The 13197-nt window shown below is 46.4% G+C and overlaps 1 protein-coding gene across 5 annotated transcripts in view; it reads left to right on the top strand.

Moving 5' to 3' along the window:
* The first annotated feature begins 6241 nt into the window (after nucleotides 1-6241).
* MAP3K13 (mitogen-activated protein kinase kinase kinase 13) overlaps nucleotides 6242-13197 on the top strand; it is a 72942-nt gene continuing 65986 nt past the window's right edge. For 2 of the 5 annotated variants that reach the window (XM_040073995.1, XM_040074002.1), the window contains exon 1: nucleotides 6242-6315. The gene's annotated coding sequence lies outside the window, so the exon portion shown is untranslated. Of the gene's footprint in view, nucleotides 6316-8145; nucleotides 8442-8524; nucleotides 8568-13197 lie in introns of those variants that run through there. The other 3 variants (XM_040073996.2, XM_040073997.2, XM_040073998.2) reach the window with 3 other exon arrangements.

The following is a 13197-nucleotide window of genomic DNA, read 5'->3' as shown; positions in this document are numbered from 1 at the left end:
AAAGGAGGTTTCACCCGGGAAACAGCAGCTCACAAGCTCTAAATGATGTCCAGGTGCTGGAGAGAGAGATTCCTTTTGGGTAGAATTGCCTTGTTAAGGTCTAGGGCTCCACATGTTTCCATGATCTCAGTCCTAGGGGGAAGGTTGACAGCACCTGGGAAGAAGGATGAGTGTGATGTGCCGCTGAGAGTGGGCACACAGAATGCAGAATTTACAGGCCGCAAGGACATTTGGCAGAATCCCCAAAGTAAGGAAGAAACTGATAAATCCAACCCAACAACTGTGCTGAAATCAGCCCCGAATGGGTAAAAGGTAATTCTGGTAGTGACAGATTATGACCAATGACTCACAGACCACTGACCCAAAAGAAGAGAAAAACTGGGCTAATTAGCATGCGAAATGAGAGAATCATTAATCAATAGGAGATAGACTACTAATTAATAAGAGAATGATGTAACTTGCAGCCAACAAATGTCAATATCTTCATTTGCTAAAATGTATAAATAGTGAAACGTTTAGATAGTTGTTGTGCTGGCTTTGTGGATTTGCCACTCAGCCTCCTTTCTGTGCAGAAATGTAAATAAATCAAATACCTCGACTCTGTGTTGGATTGGCATCTCTTTCGGTGGGTGAAATAACCTATTCTGGAACAAACTGGGATTTAATGTGTGCTCCCAGTCAAGCTCTGTCCCTCTGGTCCGCTTGGACATCATACCAACCCCTCAGCTCATTGCAGTAACACCACTGTAAAAAGAGCTGAGAGGTGGGGGGAAACATAGTTTCTAATGTTACAACATGTATCTGTTGCTCTAAAATGTTATTTAAGGGACAGAGAAAAATCTTATATTATTGTATTCTTATTTATATCTCTATAATCTCTCCTTTATGTCTCTTGGTCTTTAAAAGTCAGTCCCTGGGCAGAATGGCTACAGCTCCTTCCCTGGTCTGGAACAGGTTTACATAATTTTAGAAACTGATTTACATGCACAGAAAGGTCCTGCACTCAAAACAACCTTTATTGTTGCTTTTATATAACCCTTATTGTTATAGCTGTTGTGGTGGATCACTCCAGCTCTTCTGGTATTATATAATGTTACAAAACCCCCCCCCCCCCCCAAACTAGTGATAACACTCTGCCATTTGCTTGTAAAACAGCATGTTCTGGGAGTTTATAAAAATGGTGTAAATGATGCCTTGGAGAGCTAGCTGGCTAGTCTGTTGAAATTTTATTAACCAGAATGAAACCAAAGATCGCTCTAAGCTGTACTTTGTGTTTATAATTTACAGCTCTGATCTGCTTGTCCTTTAATAATACAACTGCTGTAGCTGTGATAAAACAGCCTCATTTCAAGCCCAAATAAACACAGAAGTTCTACACTGTCATGGAAAAGTTCAAGTAATATTTAAGGTTGTAGGCTTTATGGTTATCTTTTTTTCCCTTTTTCCTTCAAGATGAATGGAGTTTGGTAGTGAGAAGAAGAAAAGCATTTCAGTGTGCACAGCAGAGAAATTTTAAGTCTTGGAAGTTGTGCAATAATCAAGTGCAAAGGCCTGAGCTTAAATCCATCTCCCAAACCAATGGGAAAAGACAAGTTGGTGGCACAGGCCCCAATAATACTTCTGGCTGTGTTTTCCTCTCCCAGCATTGCTGTTTTCACAGCAATCAGACCCAAGGCTGTGCAGCTCTGCCACATCTGAGCTGATCTTGCGCATGGGAGGGGTGCAGGTTGCAGAGCCTGTCAGTGCAATTCACCTTGGCAGAATGTTATCAGGATTGGCCCAGTTTGTTCCTGTAGCTTTTGTGTGGTTCCCCAAGAGCTTGTGCAGGTCTCTGTCAGCCCTGCTGTTCTAAAGCTGTGAAGGGGCTGCCTGGCAGTTTGTGCTTCCCTGGAAAGCTGCTGTGGGCTATGGAACCACAGGACAAGATGGCAGCTTCCTCTAGCCCTAGGTCTGCCAAAAGAAAAGAGATCTCAGCATTCCACATCCTTCTGATTACTGGTCTTTGACCACACATTAGAGGATAATGCTCAGAAAATACACCTAGCACCCAGCTCTGGAAAAAATGCTTCTAGGATAGGAATAGCAAATCTTTAGAAACTCCAGTACTAGACGTGAGAATGAGGGTATTCACCAAAGCACAGACTTTAATGGTGTGAATGCTGTGCTTTGTCTTCTGAGCCCCTCAGAAGGTGCCATAGTAGAAGAAAAAGATTCCTGCTTCTTTCCAAGCTGGAGCAATGCAAATGTGACAAGTGTCCTACAGCCCCCCGTAAATCAGCCTGTTCAGGAAGTGCTGAATGATACAGCACAAATGGGTCAAGTGTCCTGAAGCCCCTCAGCTAAATCAGCCTGCTCAAGAAGTGCTGAATGATAAAAAAGTGTTTTATTTATAGGAGCCTCAGCTTAATTTTTTTTTTTTCCCCCCAGCATATCAGTGCTGCAAGGTACTCCAGAACAAGTACCTTGATTTACTCTAACCTTATTCACACAGAACAAAAATTCCTGGAAAATGCTTTTTTTTTTGACAGCTGGAAAAACCCTGTCCATTTCTGCACCCACAGACGCTGGAAAAGGTGAGTTCAGTAATATCCCAGCTGGAGGAGTAAAGTATTTCTCTGGGAATGACCTCTGAGGAACATGGAGGTTCTTACCAGACCTTATTGTATTGTGCAATCCAAGTGGAGATTTATGGTAAAGCTCATGGCCACAGTGCTGGGAGGGGCAGGAACTCTAAAAACTTACTGGATTTTGTCATCATCTGGTTTAAACTTCAGGCCTGAATTACACCTTGCTGTTGAAATGACAGCTTGGAGGGCCAACAGCTGTTTGGTTTTTTTGCTTTCCCTTTTACAGATATGGCGCTTTTTTTTTTTTTTTTTTTTTTTTTTTTTTTTTTTTTTTTTTCCCCTTAAAAATTATTTGTTTTAAAGAGAGCTGTTGAACATTTGTAACTTTTGTCTGGCCCTTCATGTGTGGTAAAAGCCAATACTGGTAAACATTTGATCACAAAATAGTTTTCAAAGTCTCCTTTGGTTATCACACCCTTAGGGGGTGTCCTCTCATAACTAAGCTCCTTTTCCAAACTGTCTCCAAAACCCAGCCTCCCAGAGCCTCAGTGAGCTGGAGTTCAGTGTCTCAGGGCTGGCACAAGGAGCTCTCACAAAGGCACAGCTGGAGCAAGTGTGATAACTGCAACAACACAGCAGAGCACATTGTGGGCCATGGAATATCATCCTATTCCAGAGTTTAAATTTCTGCTGAAGAGCCACAGCTTCGCTCAGCCATGAAGGTAGTTTCAGCTTGATGTGATAAAGACATATTCAAAAACCTTTTCATCCTATTTCATCCTATCTGGGTATCCTTTGAGGTGTGGGGTGTTGTGGTGGGTTTTTTTTTTTTTTTGTGTTCTTTTGCGTGTTTTTTTTTTTTTTTTTTTTTTTTTTTTTTTTTTTTTGTTTGTTTGGTTGGTTGGTTGGTTGGTTGGTTGGTTGGTTGGTTTTTTTTTCCCTGTAGAAAAAAAGGGTTTTAAAATGTCTTGGAATCTTTGCTTTCCTGTTTTGTCTTGTAAAGTAAGGCTGGGCATAATTAAATGCAGAGTTAACTTTGCCCCTGTTAATACATTCAATTACTTAAAACCTAGTATGCAGGTGGAGAACAGTTGTATGTCCACCTCTGCATTCCTCCTTAGAAACAAGCAGCTAATTTTTGTTTAAAGTGTGTGTGCAGGTGTGGAGAGCAGTGGCACAGCCCTGTGAGCACGACAGCTGTTAGCATGGAATCACAGACTGTTTTGGGTTGAAAGGGACCTTGGAGCTCATCTCATCCCATGCCTTTCCATGGCCAGGGACACCTTCCACCAGACCAGGTTGCTCCAAGCCCCTCCAGCCTGGCCTTGAAGGACTTTTGTCTTACTGAGGCTTTACTCTGCTTCTTGGCTTCTTGAAACTCAAGATTACCCCTCTAAAACTCCCCACTACATCAAGCCTGATGTGTATTTATGTATATTTTAGCACCCAGCCCTGCAAACACAAAGCCATGGACAACTTTGCACACATAAAACTGGTCTGACAGATATGTTAGCAATGTACAAACTCACAGCATTTCCCACTGAGTGGATTGTCTGTTCTGTATTTATCTCACTCCGTATCACCCTAGGCATTTAAGATCTAAATGTCTTAAACAAAATTTGCCATTTCAAAAGTAGGACCTTGATTCTTCCCTGCGAAAACAAAGTATGTTGGTTATTTTTAATAATACAAGGCTATCTCATGACTTTTGAGCTCTGATATTTGCGTGGTTTCAAAGCAGCACCTCCTGGCAAGCCGTGGTATTGCTCGAGCAGGGGGAGACCTTCCATGTGGGATGATAAACGGCAAACCAGGAATGCTGTGGAGTGTTAGAATCACAGCATGGTTTGAGCTGGAAAGGACCTTAAAGCCCATCTCATTCCAACCTCCTGCCATAGGCAAGGACACTTTCCACTATTCCAGGTTGTTCCATGCCCCATCCAACCTGGCCTTGGACATTTCCAGGGATGGAGCAGCCACAGCTTCTCTGAGAAACTGTTCCCAGACTAGCAGTGACCCACAGTAAAAAACTTTCCTTGCTTAGCGTGCAAATCAGAGTGTGATGGATGTGGCTGTTCCAACTTCCACTCGGGGAGAATTGAAGTTGGGAGCAGAATTCTTTAAAATGAGAGCACACATAAGTGCTTTGTGCTGTCTGACAGGTATGTTGTGTTTTTCCTTTGTGTGTGTGTGTGTTTATATCACAGGTGCTGGTTTACAATGGACAATATCACCACAAGTCATGCAGGACTTTATCCATAAAAGAGCAAAGCCAGCAAAGGATGCTTGCTGTCATCCCTATAAATAATGAATGGATGTTAGTGCTCATCTTTGCCCTCTTAATTTGTTCTCTTTCCCCTATCCCATCGTAAAACTGACTATAGAAGCAGAAAACAGAAGCATAAAGGTAAATTTGGAGCAGCTTCAGAAAAAATCCCTTAGTGCTCCAGGGAATTTCCTGTGGACTAAATCAACGTGGGTGTCCTTAGGAGCAAACAAGAATACTACAGAAGACTTGGAAACACCACAGGACAAAGAACAAGGTGACAGTGCCCTCACTCACAGCATTACGTGTGGTTTGAGGCGCTGTTGTGCTGCACTGGCAACCCGTGGAACAATCCAACACCCTGGAACAACGCGTGGAGTCGGACTGGAAAGCAGTAGGCGATGGCTGCAGAAGGCTGAGATGTGACGTAAATGTTCATATGCTCATAATAAAACCGACACAAGTCGCTGTAGAGAGAGATTTCTTGGAGGAGACAGTAACATTGTCAATGAAGGTGGCAAAAAGATACATGTAACCTATATGTTTTTCTGTTCTCTACTCCAGATGCCTTGATGCGTTTTGCGTCCGACAGTAAACTACAGTGTTAAAAGTGTCTGTCAAAGCTTGACATCTTAATATCTAGTTTGGACACACAAGGCTGTAACCTGGTGTTGTGAGAACTCGCAGGTAATGTTAGAATACTGGGGCTGCTCGAAAACAGGGTAAACCTCAGATACCAAGTCGTGGTTTGGCCATTCCTATTGCATTCAGCCACTCAGAGTCCGGTGCTCATCTGTCCGTGCCGGCCCGCGCTGGTGATGCCGTCCCAATTCTCGGCAGCCCTGCCCTGCCAGCTGGGATTCCTGCACACATCTCGCCCGGCCCAAGGCTCGTCGTGAGGACCTCAGGACGGCCTGAGGTGCCCGCCATGCCCGGCCCCTGACGGGCACGGCCCGAGGTGCTGCGGGTCCGGCCGTACCCGCCATGCCCGGCCCCTGACGGGCACGGCCCGAGGTGCTGCGGGTCCGGCCGTACCCGCCATGCCCGGCCCCTGACAGGCACGGCCCGAGGCCGCCTCACACGTTCCCGCCCAAAACCCGCTCGCGCACGGCCTCAGGCCGCGCCCACGCGCTAGGCCACGCCCACGTACGAAGACACACCCCTCAGGCCCCGCCCGCTCCCCTCAGACTCCCCGCCCGTGTCCCAAGACCCCGCCCACGCCCCCTTGACCAGCTGGCTCTCCATCAGACCCCGCCCACACCTTTAAATCCCGCCTACGCCCCTCAGACCCTGCCCTTGTTCCTTCAGCTCTCGCCCACGCCCCGTCACCCCACCGGCACCCCTCAGGCCCCGCCCTTGCCAGCTCAGGCCCCGCCCCCGCTTTAAAATCCGCCCGCAGCCGGCGCGCGCCCGGAGGTGACGTTGCGGGGCGGAGCGGCGGGGCCGGCCGGGGACGCGGAGCTGGGGCAGCGCGCTGTGCAGGTAACGGGGAGCTCGGGGGTACGGGGTGAGCGGGGAGCGGGGAGATCGAGGGAACGGGGTGAGTAGGGAGCTCGGGGGTGCGGGGTGAGTGGGGAGCTCGGGGGGGCGCAGGGAGAGCGATGCTTAGGGAGCGCAGTGTCCGAGTGGCGGAGTGCTGAGGAAATGATGTGTCCCAGGAACGCGGTGCTCCGGGGTACGCGGTGCTTAGGGAATGCGATATGCAGGTAACGGGAGTGCTCGGGGGTACGGGGTGCTCAGGGAATGGAGTGCCCGGCTTTCGGAGTGCTCAGGGAACTCCGCTCCTCTTTGCAGGCGCGGAGCTCTCACGCTTGTATATTTGATATAAAAAAGGGGGTTTTTCCGATTTAAGAGAGCTGTCCGAGGTGCAGCCGTTGCGCTGGCGGTGCCTGTTGTGAGGCAGGTGAGCAGTCCCAGGGTGTTATCGCTGCTTTCCGGGCAGCAGGAAGCGTTTCAGTCAGTCTCCAGACAACCTGAGGCAAATCCCGCCGGAGCTAAGCCTGTGGTGTCTGTCCTAATCCTGTCTGGGGGCTGTTGACAACAACAAAGACCAGCACAGGCTCCAATGATTTTGCGCTCTCTCCAGTTAAAAAAAAAAAAAAAAAAAAAAAGTCTAGGAATTTTGATGCTTCTCTCACCTGGAAGAAGTCTGGGAGAGTGGATGGGATAAGCATAGTGGCTATGTGGCTTAAACCAAAGAAGTGCAGCTCTTAAGTTAATGAGGGAAGGCAGGAACTGTAGTGCCAGGACAAGGGGAATGGCTTTCCACTCCCAAAGGGCAGGGATGGATGGGATATTGGGAAGGAATTCCTCCTTGTGAGGGTGGGAGGCCCTGGCACAGGGTGCCCAGAGAAGCTGTGGCTGCCCCATTCCTGGAAGGGTCCAATGCCAGGTTGAACAGAACTCGGAGCAACCTGATAGAGTGGAAGATGTCTGTGCCCATGGCAGGGGCTGGGATGGCATGAGCTTTAAAATCCCTTCCAATCCAAACCATTCCTCTTTTCTCCTTGTAGGGAAGGGTGCTTCCCTGGGCACAATCTTGTACTGTGCCTCATTTTTGCTAAATGGATGAAAATTGGGTGTAAGTAACACCTGCAGGTGTAGTGCAATGAAAATAAAACCTTTAAATAAAACAGACAGGAACCTGCCTCCTCTGTCATGTGAGCTCTGTGGGAATTTTGCTGCTGGAAAGTGCTGAGATCTTGCTGTGACTTCACTTGCAGTTGTTCTTTTAACCTGTAGTTTTGCTGCTTCAGAGGTAGGCTTCTCGTAATATATTGATCTCATTCTCAAAGCAGAGTAGAAAAATAAAGATAAATACTTTCTGCATTCACTCCAAGATGGAGTGGTGATCTGATTTCTCCTAGGAGGCGCTTGAGCTGTGAAAGCTTGTATTTTTGTGGTGACTTTATGGATCTGGAAGTGTGGAATTTCAGGAAAGGGTTTGATATTATGTTGCTGCTGGAAAGGGGAGCCCTGTGCGCCTCTTTTCCATCCCTCTGCTTGTCTGTTTCCCTTGCTCCTCGAGTGCAGGTGTAAGTGGTGGTGTGGTGGGCTGGATTCACGTGCCAAACCCACCGGCAATTAGCACCATATGGAAATTGAATCCGTGGAGCTGTGTGTCTGCCTGTGCATCCAGCAGGGAGAGGCAGGCCCGCCCATCAGGCAGTGACAGGGATAGGAATCAGCTGAGCTGCTCCTGAAAGTGCTCCCTGGGGCTACACTTTGCTGGACCATCCTGGTGTTTGTGGTTTGGCGTTTTGGTGGTTTGGCGTTTTGTTTTGGATTTTTTTGGGATGAAAGCTGTGCACTACTCCTTATTCCCAGATCTTCCTAATATCCTCATTCTCTTCCTTCCACTCTTTCTCAGCAGAAATATTTTTGTTTCCTGAAAAAGTTTTGTTTTGGGTGCTGACCAAACTGGTACCTGTGAAGGGTTAGAAATACAGAATTGGGGCATTTTTAGAATGCTGTCTGTGGTGATTTTCACCCATAACTCCACAAGAATCATTGCTACAGCAGATGTTCTTGTTTAGAGAACAATAACAGTTCTTGCTGAATGTAAAGGTGGGAGTCCTAACAACAAATAAGGAAATCACAGAGAACAGGTGGGTAAGGAACTGAAACAGATGTTGGACAGAAGGAATTACTCTCAGTTGCTCACTTTTTGGCCTGAATTGTATTTTAACAGCTGTTTCTCACAGCAGAAATCTCTCCATCCAGAAAGATAAAAGGTGAGACTACTGGCAAAAATTTGTATCAGGTGCATGCAGAGATTTTTTTTTTTTTTTTTTTAATATAAACAGTTTTCTTACCCTCACTAAGACTAGGAACAACTAACCTGGAAAAAAAAAATCCCTTTTGTTTATTGTGTTACTTTGAAGTCTGTGTTAGTAGAGCAGTTCATACTTAGTGGTAATTAGAGGAGAATAAATGCTTCTCCTTGTAATGTGCAAGACTTATATAAGCCTTTGTGACATAGATCAATGGCTTAATTGCAATGTTAAAATACTATTTCTGGGACAAATGCTGAATTTCCAGCCCTTGGTGTGATTTGGTTTTAAATGCTTTTTGCTGTGTGGCTCTTGCCCCTGCCCTGAACCTGCTCTGCAGTGTACACATCCAGTTGTTTAGGTCTCCTTTGCTGGAAGCATTTTCCTTTAGTTCCCTTATTAAAATTACTTATGCTGACTCTAACTGCCGTCCCTGTAGAATTTTTCTTCACAAGTTCTCATGAAGAAGATAACTTGTCTGTTATTTTTTTTTTTTTTTAATTTTTTTTTTTTTTTTTTGATAGAAATGGCAGCATAAGCTTTAATAAGTGACTATATCCAATATTCCTGGTGGGTCTCAGCAGTGCAGAGCTCAAGTTAAATATTGACTTGGGTAGGACTTTGGTCTTGGGTAATCCCTGCTAAAGCTGCAGCCAGGAGAAAGGTGTTGTGGCAAAGATAATCACTTTAAGCCACCCCCTGCCAAACTGAAGCTGGTCTGGCTGTGGGGAATGGTCCTAGAGGAGGCTCAGAAACCCCCCATGGTGACCCCATGTCCAGGGCTGGGAGTCTGTGTGATGTGAGGAGACAACCACATCTGTAGCTGGCGGTGGTGACAGCCCCAGTCCGTCTCTCTGTAGTGAAATGACTGGAATTTGGGGTCTCCCTGGTGGTGCCACATCTGGTGGTCCGTTCTAATCTTGCTCTTATTTGTATTTAACCATCCCTCGAGCTGGAGGGAATTGTGTGTGCCAGGAGCCCAGCTGGCAGGAGGTCTCTGCTCTGGGACCATAGCTCCTACCACAGAAGGCTCTTTGTGCTTTATAGACACGTGATCCCTAGAAAAAATAAACATTTCTCATTCTTGCAGAGATTTGCTCTTAGATATGGACTAAGCAATAACTATTTCAGCACTTTCAGCCTGCTCCATCCATCTTTCCTTGTGTTCTGGGCTTTTTTTACAAAAATCTAAAATCTGCTTGTTAAACTTCATTGGAAATAGAATTCCTCTGGGACTGACAACATAAATTTTGTTCTTGGTGATGTGGCTCTTGACTGCTTTGCTATGGGGAGCTCAGTGAGCAACACAGAACTATATAATAAAGAAAACTAATTTTTCTCTAGCTAAGAGGCTTTATAAGAGGTGGGAGGCATCTTAGATTTTATTTGCTTGTGGGGAACAGGAATTTCAAACTAAACGGAAGGTTTTAGCAAAAAAACCCCCAAAACATCCAATCATCTATGGTGCTTTAGGTAAAAGAATTTTGCCATCTTTTAACAGTAAAATATTTTGAACTGTTTATACCTGGGGGAATAAGTTATTTTATATCTGTGGTAAGTCTGTTTTCTGTCAGAATCTGGTTCTATGAAGATTTTGCTTCTGTGTTATTGGAAGAAGGTTGAGTATGTCATGTGTCAACTTTGTTTACTATAAACTAAGGTTTCAATGGAAGAAACATTTTATTTTAGATGCAGGATTGGGTTGATGACTCCTGCTTTTCACCTTTATATTTTTGAAACCATTTCCTCAAGTGTGATGGGTGTGAACTGAAGAACCTGTAGAGTAAAAGGTGGCTCGAGTTTTTAGCATTCCTGTCGATTTTCTCCACTTTGTGAGTGCGGTGTAGCAGTGTGAGTCACTGTCAGGTGTGTGTCACGGATGTGTGGCTGTCTGGGGTGACTGAGGTCAAGGTTTAGGCTGAGCTCCAGATGGTGGCCAGAGGATTACTTCGAGAGCTAATTACAAGGCTTCTTTGTCTAAGTCTGAATAGTTACATCACAAAGATATTCTCTAATGATTCATCAGGCAGTTTTGTGGGGGAAATAGCCCGCAAGTTTTTAACTTTCTGGTGCGGTGTGTTTTGCCCTTAGCCTGCCTGGCTCGTGTTGAGCTGTCCCCCAGCACTTGCAGGCTGTTTTAACAGGCATTCACTTCCTGACTGTGCCAGTGGGCTCCCTGGCACCTCTGAGCTCTGGAGGTCTCTTTTTCTCCGCATGTGTGGCCTACATTCCTCCTCGCATCCACCTCCGGAGCAGGCGAGCTGCGGTGGTGTGGGCTGTGAGCAAAGGCCTCTGCCCGTGGTTTATTCAGGCGTGGACTCCCTTGAGCGAGCAAAGGCTATTTTTGGAGTTCCCTCGGGGAGAAGGTGGTCAGGAATCCAACTTGGAGCCGAGCAGAGGGGAGTGCAGCAGTGTCAGCCTTGGTTGCTGTGCTGGGTCAGCTGCTGGTGGTGGTTGTGTCAGAGAGGATCCTGTCTCCTGCAGAAGGGTGTTAGCGAGGTCACCCGACAGCAAAGTGGAGAGAAAACATTCATTTTACTGCGTTGGTTTGTTACTGTTGCCAGGAAACGCCTTGTCCACGTTTCAGAGACCTGTGAGTTTTGGTTGCTCCTATCTTAGCTCGACAGATTTGCCCTACAACTCATGGATGAAGGGCATTGTCCCCAGCATCCATATCTCCAGATCAGTGTGCCAGCCTGTCTTGTGAGGTTGCACTGTCACTCTCTTAGCTGGTGCCACTACAGTTGTGAGCTTTGGCCTGTGGCAGGCTGGCTCAGTGCTAAGGGGGATGAAATTTCCTTGCAATGTTATCCTTCCCTGTGTCTGGGCTGCTCAGGTATCCCTCAAAGAGGAGTTTCCCACTGGTGCTGTCTATGCAGTGCTGCTGCTGGCTTCAGGTCAGCCTGACACCTCCGTGATGGTGGAGGACACAGACTGCTGGGCTCTCATGCTGCTGGTGTCATGAACCTCAGCAGGTGGCAGGTGGATGGCTGAGTTTTCACAGAATCATTTGTTTTCTGCCTGTTTTCCTTACCACCTGAACACTAAAGTTCACCATGTTGCTTGGCGGCACTGGGACACCACTTTGGGAATAAGAATGTTTAGCAGCTGCTTTAGCTGTAGGGTTGCTGGAAGGACTCCTGTGTCCCTGTCAGTGTGTCACATACCTGACACAGAGCACTGTGACCTCTCTGGTTCCCTTACAAACAGAGCTCTCCTTTAATGGGTTATTTACAATCCCCAAGGCACTGTGTCCTGTAGTTTCGATGTGCTTCTCTGTACTGGGAGGAAATACTGGTGCTGGTTAAATGAATTAGTGCATTCTCGTGGATAGGGGCTCCTCCTGCAGCCTGGTGGGCAGAACAAGGGTGCTGGCTGTAAGCTGCAAGTGTTATTTTTGTGTTCAGTCATCCCTTGCATGTTCCTGCAGGCAGGAGCTCTCTGGGCAGAGATAATCCAAACTGTTGATGTGCTCTGTGTAGTGCAGTCAAGTTGAGGAGCTCAATGGGCTGACCAAGTGGGCAGCTGACAGAGCACATCCCTGTACAGAAGCCTCCTAGTGCTCGGAGCCTTAGGGAATGTTTGCACAGTCATTATTCCCCGTGTCTAGGGCCAGAATGTAGCATCTGCAACAGAAAGTCATCATGATAACTTTTAAGAGGATTTGTATGGGTTTTCCTTTGCTTTTTCAGGGAATAGCTGACCTTGGGAACAGCCATGAGCTGGCTGCTTTTCTGTGTTTCTGAACACACTGAAGCAGTGAAGACCAGTCCCCAAAATCCATGTGAGATTTAGTCAGGACCCTTTTCAGAACTCAGATTACCTTGAAGTCTCTCTTTGCTTTAATTTCCAAAATAATTCAATTCTTCTTTAAAAAAATCTAAGCCTGAGCCCTGGCTTCCTGGGTCACGGAGTGGGAGGCTATTGTGTGCCTGACCTCAAACTGGCTGCTGCTCAAGGTTCTGCAACATGTGATGCCTGGTGTTGCATCAGGTGATGGATGGGGGATTTTGTTGATTCTCTCTTGGCCAAGGCATCCTTGAACCTTCTATTTTGAGAGGCCCATATGGCTGCAGGTCTGAAAGAAACACAAGCTTCAGTGTTGCATCCCATGGGTGATTCTCGGAAGGTGTTGACAATTACAACAGCCCTTGCTTCATCAGACTGTCACTGGAACCAGGAAAGGCGGTGGTAAAGAACCTGCTCAGCCTCTTTGTGCTCAATGAGCTCAGTGTTTTCTTTGGAGGTCACTTCATACTCCTTCATTTCCCTTCTTCCCCTGTAAATCATGCTTTTTCCAAGGTTGTTCCCTAAGATTTCATTTCCATCTTTTTGCTGAAATGTCCTATCTCCAAGAAGGTGGTGCTATACCACACTTGTTTTTCCATAATTGGAGGATTAAATCTTCCAGACATTCTTTGAAACCACTGACAGAGCAAGGCTATTGCCAGAGTCACCTAGAGGTGCTTTAGGGACTCTTGGGAACTTGTTTATTCTCTGTGTGATGAGCAATATTCCTTGTCCTCCTTTCTCTCGGGCTAGCTCAGATTATGCTGATAGCATTAGTGAAGAGAACGATTCCAAGTCTGAT

This window comes from Hirundo rustica, chromosome 10 (genome assembly GCF_015227805.2).
Source record: "Hirundo rustica isolate bHirRus1 chromosome 10, bHirRus1.pri.v3, whole genome shotgun sequence".
Lineage (NCBI taxonomy): Eukaryota > Metazoa > Chordata > Aves > Passeriformes > Hirundinidae > Hirundo > Hirundo rustica.
Note: the sequence above shows the minus strand (reverse complement) of the source record. Positions and strands in the feature narration are given on the sequence as shown.